The sequence below is a fragment of the Boleophthalmus pectinirostris genome, unplaced genomic scaffold (assembly GCF_026225935.1).
Source record: "Boleophthalmus pectinirostris isolate CB_2022bp ecotype Guang Dong unplaced genomic scaffold, ASM2622593v1 HiC_scaffold_16, whole genome shotgun sequence".
NCBI lineage: Eukaryota > Metazoa > Chordata > Actinopteri > Gobiiformes > Gobiidae > Boleophthalmus > Boleophthalmus pectinirostris.
The window spans coordinates 19,774,133-19,790,144 of NW_026571095.1; positions in this window are offsets into that span (position 1 = coordinate 19,774,133).

Below are 16,012 nucleotides of genomic sequence, written 5' to 3' on the forward strand. Positions count from 1 at the left end.
GATTAGTAGCGCAGATAGTAATAATAATGATGATAATTTTAATATAAAAACGTTAATGATTAATCGATAATGGATTGTTAATTCTCTCGACGATCGATTAAGAAAATTTTATCGAATGGCTATCCCTAATTCAGGTACAGCTCCTTCAAGTTTATGTTTATATCAATATTTATACAATGCAATAAAACATTTACATACAGTAAAGTCCGAAATGATTCAAGAATTTAAGTAATATTTTCATAATTTCACCTTTTCATGCAGAGAGTATTTCTATTAGCACACAAATTGAGTGCAGCAGGTTTTAATATTATCCCAAGACCTTCGTAGTTTGTGACAAGGTCTTACCTTTTCACTGAAGCATCCGGCATTATCATTATAATTAAAACAGACTCATTTGGATTTGCAATGAGGAACAGTCTGCAGTGGAAATGTCTTTTATGCATTTTTAAAAGTGAAAAAAGCCCTAAAAGCTTAATCAACAGGATAGTAATAACCCAAATGTTATTCTTTTTTGTCAACCTTTTCGTTCCTATGGCATGACAACTCAACATTCTGTCCCTATAATAATCAATATATTTTCTATAGTTTCAGTGCTATAGCTCCCTCCATGCATGTTTGCCCTTCCCCTGTGTGTTCAGTACAGTGTGATCATCAATGCATGAAATTGGCACCAGGAGACTTCCCTGTGATTCTCATGTTCAGCTTATTGCGTTTCACCTTTTATGTCCCCTCTTGTGTTGTGGAGGGAGGCTGCAAAGAAGATTTTATAATTACATACAAGTTGATCTGGCCTGCTAACCTATAGTACAAAGAGATTGATATCGCAAAGGTTGAAGTAAGGGTTTTAGTGAATGGCAAATTGTGGAAAATTTTGGTCACTAGGCCCATCATGACAATTACTATTATCAACTTATTGTTCAATAAAAGCTGGAGCAATGTTTTTGTGGGGTCAATATTTATCATGTCTACAATTTTCTTTGCACTACTGGGAAATACAGGTTTACACTATGGCATTCGTACATTTCATGGATTTCAGATTATGGTTTGTCAATTTGGTGCTATTTTGAGTACTTTTCGCCATTCAAGTTCAACAATGCCGAGCTCTGTTTTCTTTGCTCGGGATTGTTGAAGAACTATTTTGTCAACACTTTTACAGTCTCATAAAAACCCGTGTTTATATTATGTGATGATAAAATTAACTGTATTTTTCCTTGTCATTGAAAAGTCACTCCCTGTAAAGTAAGATTTTAGTTTCATGGCAGATGGCGATTGTTATAAATTATTCAATTTTTTTTATTGCAGACAAGGATATAAAAGCATGTTGTGTTGTTACCACCTACACCGTCAACACAGGGGGTGGTGTCTAGTATCACTTTGAGTAACTGCGTGACTGGAAAAACACCAATAAATAACAGTAATTCCTGAAAGCTGGAGGTCTCCAAGGACGGTCAGACATATGAGCAAATGGCACTTAATTCTGTACGGGTTGAATACACTCTGAACTTATCAGACCACTTGAAATGAATCCCTGCTTTAATGCATTCTTGTATTTGAATGATAAAAGCCCTCTGAGGCATGCAGCCAGCTAACGTGCAATGAAATGACTACACGATTGGTTTGTTTTTCATGTGCTGGTACCACATTGGTACTAGTAATTTTGTTTCCTTTGCATCTTATAGGGAAACTGGCTCTGTAGTGTTCATTTAAAAATACAAAGGTTGTAGGTTTAGTTCTTATGGCTGCTATGTCATTTGGCAAACACTTCACCCACCTTGCCTATGTGCGAAATGTGTGGACGTCTTCAATTCAATTCAGTTCAATTCCTTTATTGTCATTGTCGTATAAAATATCAATGCAGTTACGTTAGAGCATACTGCAGACTGCATAGTATTTTAAAAGTGCAAGAGAAGTTGGGGAAGCCTTAGGGCATGTGTAGCTTATAATCACTGAGTAGTGAATTCTTAATGTAATTGAAAAGAAAGTACAGTAATTTCCATAGTAAGGTTAAGGTATCCTTTATTGTCCCCTTGGGGAAATTTGTCTTCGCATTTGACCTTGTCAAGAGTAATGGGCGCCACAGTCCCTCGCCCAGGGACCCATCTCCGCGATCTTGTTGCTAGACTTGGTCAGGACTGCCTTAGCTGGTGGCTTATCTATTGAATGTTTTGGGTTCACAGGGAAAATTGGAGAGTACAGAGAAAACCCTCCCAGACACAGGAAGAAAGATGCAAACTCTGCAAAGGCCTGAGTGACCCAGGAATCAAACCTGGAGCCTTCTTGCTGTGAAGAGTGCTAGTCACTCAGCCATCGTACTGTAATTTCACATTTCTTTGTAAACTATGTATTGAATAAAATGCTGATCAATAACTATTTGATAACCTTTCTGATATACAAATTAAAAGTGTCAGTTATATAAAAACCTGTCACGTCACCATATCATGCTGTGAATGTTAAAGATGTCCACCGGTTGTGGCAGACAAACTGCTAATTTGAAACAACTTTGAGTCTGTTTTTGTCCTGATTGGAGATTCTTGTCACATAGCCCCACCCACTTGTGAACTGTGGGCGGATATCAGTGAAGACACAACAACACAACATCCTCTAAGATATAAAGGGTTATCTGAAAAACATGGCTGAATACAGAGAGAGATACAGGGTCACTTTGCCATTCTTAACATGGTCTTTCTGGTCTGTGGATTCAATTGCGAGTCATGATCTATTCTGGAAGCGGCCTTTGTCAGCGCTCCTGCATTGAAAACAGGTCCTGATGAGCCAGTGCTGCTGATAATGTGGCCATGAACAACTGCCCATGAAATAGACATCCATGTTCATATAGTATTAGAAAAAAAAGAAAAAATATATAGTAGGTGATATCATGCTCCAGGAAACATGGGTTTTTAATGAACACTTATTTCTATTTTTCCACAGCATGAAGCGCAGTTTCATCCACTTTGAAGACGACACAATCTGCAGTTAGAAGCAAAATTCCCATATGAATTTCACGTAGACTTAGATATGAAGAGATTGAAAGCTCGATGAAGATAATAAGACGTTACAGCTAATGACACAAGACCTATTTATTTCTGTTTTACTGTTCTATTTATACTGTATTTTCTCGCTTTCTTTGTATTAGTTTAGAATTATAGGCATTGGTTATCACATTGTTGGTTAGCCATCCCTTTAAATTCTTAATATTAGAATCTTTAGAAAATATTGTGGTTAACGATGAACAGAAACTTAACTGTATGTGGTTGTAGTATAATATAAGTCATATACTGAAATGTTGAGGGTGTCATTGGAGGAAATGGTGTTAAAAGTAAGTATTCTGTAAGAACTTAAAAGCTCCGTTAGTGATGACCCTGTGTTTACTGAACATCTAAAAACTCTTTTATACCAGCAGCTGTGTTTTTTTTTCTAATAACAAACACTTTGTCTGAAACTGTGGTATTGGCGTATACTATATCTTTGTGCACTGATGTTACAGTGGTTCTGTAGGAGAGTCCATAATGTTATGTCTAGTGTTTTTCCCCCTGTGGAAACTAAAAGCTATCAGTGAGCTATACAGCCATCTAGCTATCTATCTAGTTTCAAGGAGCGTTTGTCTCACTTTTACACTCGTATGGTCTGTGCCCGCCGGCTGTATTTTTACATATTGTTACATTATACAGACAATCTGACTATTGCAGCGGTCTTGAGTTTTGGTTGTTTTTAAAGCCCACTGGCATATTCTGTTGTTTAGCCCATTTAAATGTGTGGGTGGCATTATGTCCTTTGCAAAGTTTTAATATGAATACAGAGGTCAGCTTCAGGTCAACAGTGGAATTATAGTCTGAAAATGTCTGCTAAGAAAAGGTCTTTGGATACAACAATACAAAAGTGACATAGAGGAACAAAGAGAAAATCTGAGCCCAGCAAGTGTCTGAAATTGAGTCTCCCATTATTTTCTACTCTGTTTATGAACTTGTGGATTTTTTAAGGTGCATTGTGTAACTTTTCTGGTGGCGGGCCAGCCACATACTTTTCTCCATGGAGATGTTATTGCTCTGCCTGGAATGTTTCACAATATGGTATTAAACCTGTCTTCATCTTCATTAAGAGCAAACCAGACCAAGTTACAGGTCAGATCTGTAGAGAAGCAGCCCTGCTCACAGTCAGAATGTGTATTTTTCTAGATATTTTTTATAACTGAATAAATGTAAAATAGAGCTGTTTAATGTACCGTATTTTTCAGACTGTAATGCTTTATATATTAATTCTGGTTGTGCTTACTGACCTTGAACTGATTTTATGTGGTACATGGTGTTCAAAAATCTGTCAAAATGCTTTAGTATGACTTTGGTAAGCTATGAAGCCTCACTGGATTGTCGGAGCATTACAGCTACCGAAGTCAGGAGCCTCGCGGAGTAAAGCTCATTTTACGGTCCTTAGTCCGACAGAAGCTGACCGGAGCAAACTGTTTTTTCAGCGCTTATAGTTTACGCAAATTAGGCTTGTGGTTTTAAGTTTTGTTTCTGTAAAATGTAAACAAATGTGCGCAAAGCTGCATCAAACACATTATTACTCAATGTATATTTGAGTCCTCCTTGTAGGAAATAAAAATATATATATCTATCTTAAATTATCCACCCACATTCACATTCATAATCCACATTCACCAATACAGGGAAGCAACGCCGCGGGAGTTACGTCACAATCTGCCAATGGATCATGGACGCCTTGGCAGTCTCAAATATTGTCCGTTTGTTTCGCTTAATGTACTTTATAATCTGGTGTGCCTTATGCATGAAAATAGACAGAGAATTCAACATTATTGATATTGCGCCTTATAATCTGGTGCACATTATAGTCCAAAAAATACAGTAATGGAACATTCCAGGCAGTGCAATGACATATGCATAGAAACGAGAAGGTGACAGACCCCCAACCAAAAAGTTACGTAGTGCACCTTTAAGATATGTTAAACTGCAACGCTGCAGAGTCACAGAAAACGATTCTTTATCTCTTTTCATGAAAATTGCTAAAATTTTAAAATCTAGACACACAATACCATAAATGCTTTATCACATTTGATTTGGATAACAGAATTGGGCAATATGATCCATTTTGGAGTTGTCCAGTCAGAATTCATACCATTCAGTCACATTTTTTTCTCAGACCTGGAAAAAGAACTGCCTGAATCCAATTATTTTTGAAGTAATTAGTCTCCTATGTTTTCTTGAGACAGCTTTTCATAAATGCATTGTAAGCCTTCATATAATGAGGATAAAAAGCATATGAGTTGGCTATATATAGGAGCTAATTATCAACCATTTACTTATAAAAGGGTCCACACAAAGACTTAATCCAAATTTGTTAGATAGTGTTCCTGATCCACAGACGTATTTTTAAAGCAAGTAAGATGAATGAAGCCTTTAATTATACTAAAAATAAATATGGTGCAGTGGTTTCTTTATACCACCCATGATAAGATAAGAGTGAACATTTATTTATTCCACAATGGAGAAGTTTTGATGTTGCAACAGAACAGACGCAATAGAATATAAAGTATCAACAAAAGTTCTGGATAAATAAGCGTTCAATAATGGGTCATTTGATTAAACATTGAGCTAGAATATTAAAATGTACTTTGACTAAAATTAAGTCCCAGGATTTGACATACAATAAGAAGAATATGATCAAAAATATAGTTCTGAAAAGAGAATAATAATGCATATTCAATGAGTGTTACATAAACCCACAAAAACTAATAATAAAATAAAGTGCAGTTCTATGTATATACTTTTCTTATGTTATTGCTTTGTCTAGAATATTCCACGGGATGATATTAAACCTTTATATCTCTATGGAGAACAAATCAGACCAAGTTACAGGTCAGATTTGTGGAGAGATTTAAAATTCACAAATGTTGAACCTGATCAAGACTCAAAAACAGGCTACCACAAAAATCTGCTTTTGAACAATTTTCCATTTTTATTTTTCATCGCTTTTGTAGTGTTGTTGTTGTTTTGTTTTTGGTAGTTTGAGAGGAGTGTCAGTACTTTTTAATACCCCTGGAAACCCTGAAATCACAGCTCCAAAAACACAGCACGCCCTTTGCCAGCCTGTGCCGCTTTCATTTCACTCTGGTTCTGTCCTCGTGACCTCCCCCCCCGTTTTTGTCCCCGCACACACCGAGCTGTTTGTTTGGTGCCCGTCCCCGGAGACACGGGGCTGGACGGGACCCGTGATTAGAACTGGCACAGCCGCTCTGCCTCCAGCACCCTGCCTCCAGCACCCTCATACCTGCAGCAATGGCCAAAGAAATTTAACATTTTCACATACAAATCCCTGCGGCGCTCATCTGAATAATCGCCCGCTCTGCCACTTTCTGCGTCTTTATCATTTAAATAAACACGGTGCCAAGAGTAGCCTTGGGTCTGTGCAGGTGACTTCATGTTTCTAAGAGGTGCTGACCTTATTTTAAACTGGTTTCAGACTGTATTAGAAAGGCTGGCCACTCTTACTCTGGGGTTCGAAGCTGGGTGACAGCGGTGAATTCTACTTATTATTTTGGCAGAGTGAGTGAAATACTTATTGGAAGTAAGGGCATAACAAAATATTCCTTCTCTTGTATACTCTAAGTAATATATTAATACAGTTCATGCAATAATATGTGAAACTGGATTGTCAAATAACCTTTTAAGGCTTTTCACAAACTTATAATGGGAAGTTTATGTTTACTCAAAATCATCTAAAACTGATTTAATACTGATAATCTGGGTAGTGAATGCATTTACATGGAGTTTACATTAGCAGCTAGAACCAAAATGGCAGAAGGTGGTGTTTTATGTTGTAGAGTGACAAATTACACTGCACTATATGTCCCTCTGGAGTATAAGTCGCACCAACCAAAAAATGCATAATGAAGAAAAAAACATATATAAGTCGCACTTTTTGGGTGAAATGTATTTTATAAAATCAGACACCACAAACTGACATTTCATCTTGAAAGGCAAGTTATAGTAACAACAACAGAACAGAGAACAAGCTAAATAGGCGTCTGGTATGTTAACGTAACATAAGAACAGTTATTCAGATATCTATAGCATAAACAACATAACATAAGTTTACCAAACTCTCCATCTCACTCCAAATCATTGAATCCATTGAATTCTTCATCCTCTGTGTTATTTCTGAGCAACTTTGCGACCTCCGGGGGTAAACCGTAGATCCATGAGGTAAATGGAGCCCCGCTTCCTCTTCTCCGTAGCTATCATCAGACTCAGCAGCAGTTCCAGTTAGAATTATTCCGGCCTTTCTGAATCTCGACAGGATGGTTTTGGTTGTCACTGAAGTCCAGGCTTTGTTGATCCGTCTAGTGACTTCCAGGAATGTTGCATAGTGCACCCTCCCGGTTGCCGTGAAGCTGTGTTCTTGATCCCTGCTTTCCGCAAGTCCCTCACAAGTTTGTCACTCACTCCAAACTTTCTTTCTGCTGCTCGATTACACTTTTCAGCTGCATATTTCACTACTTGTAGCAGGGCAGCGGCTTTTTGTAAAGGAGACATGCGCAGTAGAGCAAAGTGACAGTGGTAGAGTAGCAGATACTGACTCACAAGCCTAGAGTGCTGTCAGTGTGAAAATTGTAATATATAAGTTACACCGGAGTGTAAGTCGCAGGAATACCCAAACCATGAAAAAAGTGTGACTTATAGTCCGAAAAATATGGGTTTATAGGCATGGTGAAGGTGCATTGTATCAAAGCTCCTGCTCTGTTTTAATGCTTTGCCCAAGGGCACTTCAGCAGTTGAGATCACAAGCATGACTGCAGGCCCCTCAAGTGTAATCCTTTATAGCATTTTTGTGTGGAGTTTGTGGTTGACATTAGCACCTAGCAAGTAGTTTGGCTGCTGGTGGTGTTTTGTCACACATCTAGCAAAAGAACAAGATAGTGCAAGGGTGTTTTTTGTTGTATTTACACAATTCAAAACATTTAATCATTTGGCCTTACCTTGAGTTGCCTGTGAACTACAGAAGGTTGGCGGTGGAATTGTTGAGTGGTTTCTCTGTGTTTTTCTTTGTGCTCTTAAATGTTTTACTAACCCTCACCTGCACCTGCTATATTCTCTTTGTTGTCTATGCCAGAGGTCAAGTACAATTTATCTGCAGTTTTTCTTACATACTGCGCATTTTAAAGCTCCACCAGATATGCTACAGTCACAGTTATCACTACACTGTAATACATATAATCACTACAATACACTATATATATATATATATATATATATATATATATATATATATATATATATATATATATATATATATATATATATATATATATATATATATATATATTAATATATTTTAAAGCTGGAACATGCAGCAACACCAAATTAAAAATATCATTTAATTTAGTTTACAACTATAGCTATGTACTGTTTATTTCATATTACAAGTATTACAACCAGAACTGCTATTAATAACACCCATTGTTTCAATGTAGAGATCGACTGATGTGGTTTTTTACATGGCCAATCCTGATCCAGAGGAACCAGTTGCCAATGAGCTCTGCCGATATTTGTGGGCTGATATGCAGGGACAGTTTAGATTATTTTCATAGTATGTAATTTTCATTTATTATTCAAACATGGCCATTTTTAAAATCATAACTCCATAACAGAAGTTTGGTCATGTTTTGAATGAATTAATGCCCTTATTGTCAATTTCTTCACATGTACAAGGCAAACAGAGGAACAAAGGAATCGAAATTGGACCTGTCGCCCCATCTGTACATTTACAAACATAATACATGACATGGGAGTACAAGACATGAACCGGACTGGAAGACAGGTAACAGAGGAAGAAAACACTGCAGCATAACATGAGGATAGCTGAGGATAAAAAAATAAAATAAAATAAAAATAATAATAAAAAGTCCAGGCCCCAGACCATGCCCCTGTGGTACAGTTATCACCACACTAAACATTATGTATTGTTCAGACAGCAGGTTGGCCAAAACTAAATATTGACCATTGCTGGAGATTTAAGGCCTATAACCGATTAATTTGTCAGTATTTTGTTTTAAATTGTTTATCACTCTGGCAAGTTGGCAACAGTCCTAATTTTCCAGCATTCTGAAACCCCTGCATATTTCTTCTTACCAGAGTCACTGCAGACACTGGCCACATACTAGAAACTGCATAGTCTCCTAAATGTGATACCAACTATTGAACCGACCTGGATTAATGGCTTCCTCATAAGAAGTGTTTCCTGAGGGGGACCACAACATGGGAAACAGGTCAAGCATACATACGCAAGTTTGCCTCTAATTAATTCTGAGTGCAACCCTGGCTCTATCGACCTTATAAAATGCAACCCCAATACATGTGTTATTGATCCTCCAAGTATCACTGGGACTGTGTGCGCCTGCCACATCGCACCAATAAAACTAAAGAGGCAGCCAGATCACACTATTCACAAACTGCTGTGGTTAAAGGTAAAGATAAAGGTACACTGTGTAACTTTTCTGATGGAAGGCTCTCTACTTATCTTGTCTTCATAGAAATTTTACTGCTGCACCCGGAATGTTTCATAGTATGGCGTTAAAGGTATCTACACTACCAGTCGAAACTTTTAGAACACCGTCATTTTTCCAGTTATTTATTGCAGTTCAAGTCGTGCAGGTGAACAGCTTGAAATTGTACAAAGGTAAGAACTGAACAGCCAGAGGTTAAAAAAAGATAATGATCCAAAACGCAAGTCCAAGCTCTGCCAAAACTACCTCAGTAAAACAGAACAATGGCGTGTCCAGCACCGTCTCCAGACTTAAACCCCATCGAGCTGGTTTGGGATGAACTGGACAGAAGAGTGAAAACCAAGCAATTTACAAGTGCCGCACATTTATAGGAACTTCTGCAACAGACTTGGGAAGAACTTTCTGAAGAATATTTGATTTCTATTGTAAAAAGAATGCCACGAGTGTGTTCAGCTGTTTTATCTGCCAGAGGTGACTACTTTGAATCAGAAGCTTAGAATACGTTTTGGTCCTTAAATTGATTCCATGATTTCATTTCTTTTAGTCAATAATTCAGTCCAGTTTATCTGAGTATATTGAAATCATACACAAGAACTAGAGCAAGAAAAGATCACGCTGGCATCTACATATTGATGAAGCCATCAATATGTAGCCTTGTGACGATCAAATTATCAAGAAATGTCAGGCATTCCCATAGGCTCACGCGACGGAGACTCTTTCCACCTGGGCCTATAAATACCAATATAGAATCAGGTAGCCCCAAGACATCTTCTTAATGTTTCTTCTAAGTACATTTTCTCTTAGGCTATAATGTTACATATACTGGATTCACAAATGAAAATTATTTGGCATTTGACATGTTAGTGATGTTTGCGATTTTTATAACTCTAGATGACTAAATTACAATACACATTTGAATAGAACACAAAAGAACAAAATATATTGCTCAAATCCAGCTTTTTGTTGCATTCAGATCTGACAACAAATCCCTGATATCTCTATAATACTGTATATTTGTATTAGATTAGATTCAAGCGCATTATAACAGTTCGCTTGCCAGTATGTTTTTCCATAATTATCTGAAATCAGTGTTGCAACATCTTACATTTTCCTTTGAGCAGTATTGAAGATAGCGAGCATGTCACTGTGTCTAACCGTAACAGTGGGGTTAGCACCATCTGTTCCACGCTCGTATCCAATACTCGGTACATATGTAATCTTTATACATGGGCCTAAAGGGCAGCACAGGAGAAGCACACCGCACACAAGAAGATTACTCACAGCTAACATTTCCAAGACATTTACAGTTCAGATCCAATTTTAAGAGGCCCCATTTTTCACAATCTGCTGAGAGAATGCCAAACATGGTTGATATTTTGAGCCGTCTCAGGTCTTGGTCTGTGCAGACATCAAACCAGAGAAAGATAGCTTCCCTTAGGTCAACAAGATATGACGGATAGCCTTTGCAGATGTACTTCTCATAATTATAATGCAATCTAATGCAAACTCGTGCCAGTTCCATACACAATATGTTAAAGAACTTAAAGGTGCAGAATGTACATTTTCTGGTTATTTGCTTGTCTCCGTGGAAATGTTATTGATTTGCATGAAGTGTTCCAAAGTATTTATTAAATTTCCGGTGTCTGGTGGTGCAAGCTGCTTGTCTCTAGTGAAATAAATACTTGTAATGCTGTATTGTGGAAAGTTTCTCCATCAAAAAAGTTATACGCTCCACCTTTAAGACATGTGCGAAACCTTTGGCAAACTGATACATGAAGTACTGCATTTTAGAAAGTACGAAGAGCAAGTGTTAAAGCTGTATGTCTAACTATCATTAAACATACATTACACAAAGTTCTCCAAAATCTGCACTTATTTCTACTGCCTAAAGTATAATTACACACAATAATGTATGTAATTTATGTATTTTTTTCTCTTTTAAACAGTACCTAAAGGATAGTTAAAAGTAAATTATGCTTTTAGGTTTTTTCTATTGACATTTTTATACAGGTGTGTCATATAGTCCAAAATAATCTTAAAATGTCTAAAATTTGAAAACCAATCTGTTGTTATGTTCCCCTGTTATAAAGTTAAAGCACCAGGAGACAGATGTGAGCAACACAGCACTTCTGAATGAGTGCACATTGTAACCTTAGGCTGAAGTGTGTATACCTCACATGAACTCTCTTGTGAAATGCAGCAGTCGTCATCTCACTGAATAATACAAAAAAATACAACTTGGTCCAACTACAGAGAGGTCTATGGCTTTTCATCTTCACAATAAAACCAGTCTATTTGAGTCGAAAAGGATGAACTTTAAAATGCGCAGTTGCGGCTGAGTTCTGACATTATGTTATGATATTTTATTTCTGTTGGAGAAAAGGTTAGCTGTGGTGCTGTGTTCTCCGACACCCCAGTGGACTCCATAACATGCTGCTTTAGACCAGCTTTTCCAAATTGTCCTTGTAAAGATTTCACTTTTGTGCGCTGTATCCACGGGTTGAAAAATTAGTATGATGAAAAATTAGGACTGTTGCCATAGCGAAAAACAAAATACCATATGCTTTGAACGTGAAAAAAGTCCTCAAAATGTTGCATATAACAGAAAGCTGAAATCCACGAATAGCCAAGATTTGTTGTATTTAAGATTTTGTTTTGTAAAATAATGGACTGAATGTTTAGTGGAAATTAAAATTTAAATTAAAGGTGCACTATGTAACTTTTTTCCTCCTTTTTTTTCTATGGAGATGTCATTGCTCTGCCTGCAGTGTCCCACAGTATGACATTGAACAGCTCTACCTTACATTTATTCAATTACAGGTGGTTTTATTGCTCAAAAATACCTAGAAAAACAGACATTCTGACTGAGCGGGGTCGCTTCTCCACAGATCTGACCTGTAACTTGGTCTGGTTTGGTCTCCATGAAGAGGTTTAACCAATACTATTTTTGGTATATTTTACTAAATAATTTTGTTACAGCGCTACAGTTTTGTTGCTTGTTTAGAGGAAGGAAATTATTTTATGCAATACATTTGACATTTTCACTGTTTTGATGATTAAAATGGGCGTTTCATATTAACTTGGCACAAGAATTGGTTTAACAAAGACTTTTAGTATCACAGCCATGATTTAGCCTTTATTTTTTATTGAACTGTATCGAATCGCTTTCAAATATATCGTATCGAATCAAAAGTGCACTGTATTGAGATATGTATCGTATTGTGACCTGTGTATTGAGGTATATATCATATCAGCAACTTCTTAATGATACCCAGCCATATTCCACATAAAGCAATAACCATGGAGAAAAGTATTTGACAGAAAAGTTACACAATGCAGAATTAAAATTTAAATGATGTTATCCACATTTTAGTTTACCTTTTAAAAAAAAAATGTTTAGCCTTTTTTGCCCATTTGGCACACCACTATAACAGAATGTTGTCCTCCACTAAGTGCACTATGCGGCTGTTGTGTGTCACAGATTGGTGAGTGGCTGCCCTCACACTTTTCATGTCTGCTGGACGTCAATGTATCGACATAGCCGGCCCCAATAGCCGCGTAAATGCTCCATTAAACTAATTGTTCGAGAAGTGGTGAGGTGTTCTCGTCGGACTGGGGCCACAGCAATTAAAAGTGGATATGCTGACACGCTGGTACGTCCACACACTGCCTACATGTGAGGGAGGGAGTCAATGAGCTCTGGCCTTTAGCTGTGTTAGAAGTGATTTTAAAACAGTAGCTGCAGATGCGTTAACACATGCATCACAGCATTGATTGGGCCTGTTAACCTGTTCTCACTGTTCCCACAACACTCCATGGTAAGCCTGTGAGATGGGAACTGTAAATACTGCATCACGAGTGCACTTCACTGGCGGAGCTGCTAAATGGGAATTTGGAGTGCCCGATGTTGAGTTCAATTTCAAAGTCACAGAAGCCTGGTCAAAACTGCAGAGTGGCTCCAAGCGACAGTGAAAATGGGCATTTAAAACAGAGATGTCCCCAATGTGTATTTCTGATTACATGCATGAGAAAACACAGTGTATAACCTTGTCACTCTGGCAATCCAAATAAGGAGCGCCAAGCTAGCATCATGTCTCCAGAGTGTCATCATATTAAATGTTCAATTGAGAAGAGGGACTTTGCTTTGCTGGTGAATATAACCTTCACAGCACATTTGATACAGGCTATGTGCTTACCTGGGCACAAAGTTAATAGTGGAATATACAGTATAGGTTAGGTCACTCATTTTGAACTTTATCCATGAGTTTCAAATTGGGACCATTGCCATAGTGATTAACATTTCAAAATTTAAATGTTATATCGTTTGAACAGTTTTCAGAAAGTCCTTCAAAACTGGAAGAAGTCATGTTAAAGTATTGGTCTAAGAAGCTATAATTTGTACTGCCCCAAGGGGAGGGGAGGTATTATAGTACTGCAGTAGGAGAGAACTTTATGCTGAAATCAATCACTTTGTCCCTATGACTCCCTTTTGAAAGATTTTCCACCGTATCTACAAAACCTTATTTTCATATCATTGTCATAGGAAACAGTTTTTTTGGCAAGTGGGAGATGGAATTCATTTTACCATTGGAAAAGTGCCTGAGAATGGAATAGAGTACAGCGATCCTCATGTGAGTAGCACTCTCAAAGGTGGAATAGAAGTGGTACCAGTGGTGGCTGGTGGTATAATATTTTGGGGGGAAGCCTAGGCCAAAATTATAAATATACTGTGTATTATAAATATATGTATTATATATAGGCTATATAGTATTATAATGAATGCCAAAGACAGTCAGTTGGTCACTATTGGCTGAACCATATCTTGAATTAATATAAATAATTTGTATCATATTTCATCAGTCCCCTGTCCTACACACTGTGTTTGGTTATCGTAATTCGAACACACTGCATAGCCAAACTCAAAGCTTATGCAGAACAACAACCTGATCCACTGGTCACAACCAGCCCCAGCAACACAACATAATACACCACTCACAACCATCGATAGAGCAACGAATGAGTGCCCCGGGTCCCGGGGGCGGGTCTGTCTCTGTGTGTCTGTTGCTCTGGGTCTCATGAGCAGTGTCTCTCCCTCGCTTGTGTGTCTCCTGTGTGGAGGTTTAGGTGAAAGTAACTAGCCGCCACTAGCCAGTGTGTGAATCAAATCAGCCATTGCACTCATTTCAGCTTAATGCTTCTTTTCTTGTGTGCAGAAGGGTTCTGCTGAAGAGAAGACTTATTACTCCCTAAAAACTGTTCCTTGGATGACTTGAAGTTGAACTTGCCATAACTTGTGTAGTATACAGCTCTGTTGTTATCTATTCATTAACCTATAGTAGTAAGATGGCGTCAGTGGAGCGTTAGGGTTGGGCGGGAGAAAGCAAGCAGCTGAATCATAATAGGTCAGGGGTGTGATAAATGTTTATGAAGACCAATCACTTGATCTGACATGTACTTCAGGGCTGCAATGTAAAGTAATGGGGAGAAGCAACGTACTGACGTCAAATTTTGTCAAATCTTCAGGCTCTCCATAGACCTCCATTTAGTCGCTCTGAACTAGCGAACTCAAAGGCCAAACACAAGACTCAGGTAAAGTTATATGAGCACATTTAAGGTGATAAAAATATGTCTATGCAGATACATGTTCAAGTTTCAACAAAATATGAAATATATAGCCTAATACAAAATAACAATTTTATACATGTTCTTTCTTATCTAGGTCAAGATAGGGAGTGTACTCTCTATTGACCAGCTGTCACTGAGTAGTACCTGTAGTAGCATATTAGTAGTACAAATAGTCATTGAAGCAACTGCTACTACTACTACTTCATATTTTGTAAACAAACGAGAAAAACAACTGAAAACCAATTCAGTTTTAAAAGTATCATCTTTTTAATTTCTGCTTTTAGATTCTCCTCTTTTTATCTCCCATATTGCACATACATTTGTAGTCGGCACAGCTCTCCCAGCTATTCTACAGTAGGAATGTCACTTCCCCCTTGAGGACGTGCTGTACTGTCATTATGCATGCTTTGTTGCCATGTTTGTCGTATTCCTCTAAACTGAGTAAACAGAAAGTAGTCCTCCTGGGTTTTACTACTTTAGTAATGCAAACACTGAAGCTACTAATAAAAACAGGCCCACACAGATTAAGGAGTATACTGTTGGGATAATTGGGCTTAAATTGTGTTAATATCTTTACTTTGCATGAATAAAATGGACTTTTTTATTAAATGCCATTCTGTTGGTTTATTAAGTGAGTGTGCTGAGCAAGATATTCTGATTCCACTGGGTTGTTACTGTGTTATGAAAAGTTAGAGTGTGAATAATGTTGGCTATGTACTTTTCAGCGTTCAGTGTTGTTTGGTTGACTTACAGTGTGTCTTCAGTAGTGTTCAGTCAGTTGTAATATATGTGATAGCTCTAGGGAAGTTCTTTGTGTTGGTAAATCTATACAGTTACCATAGAAACTTTTATTTGGGCTGTGCAATTTGT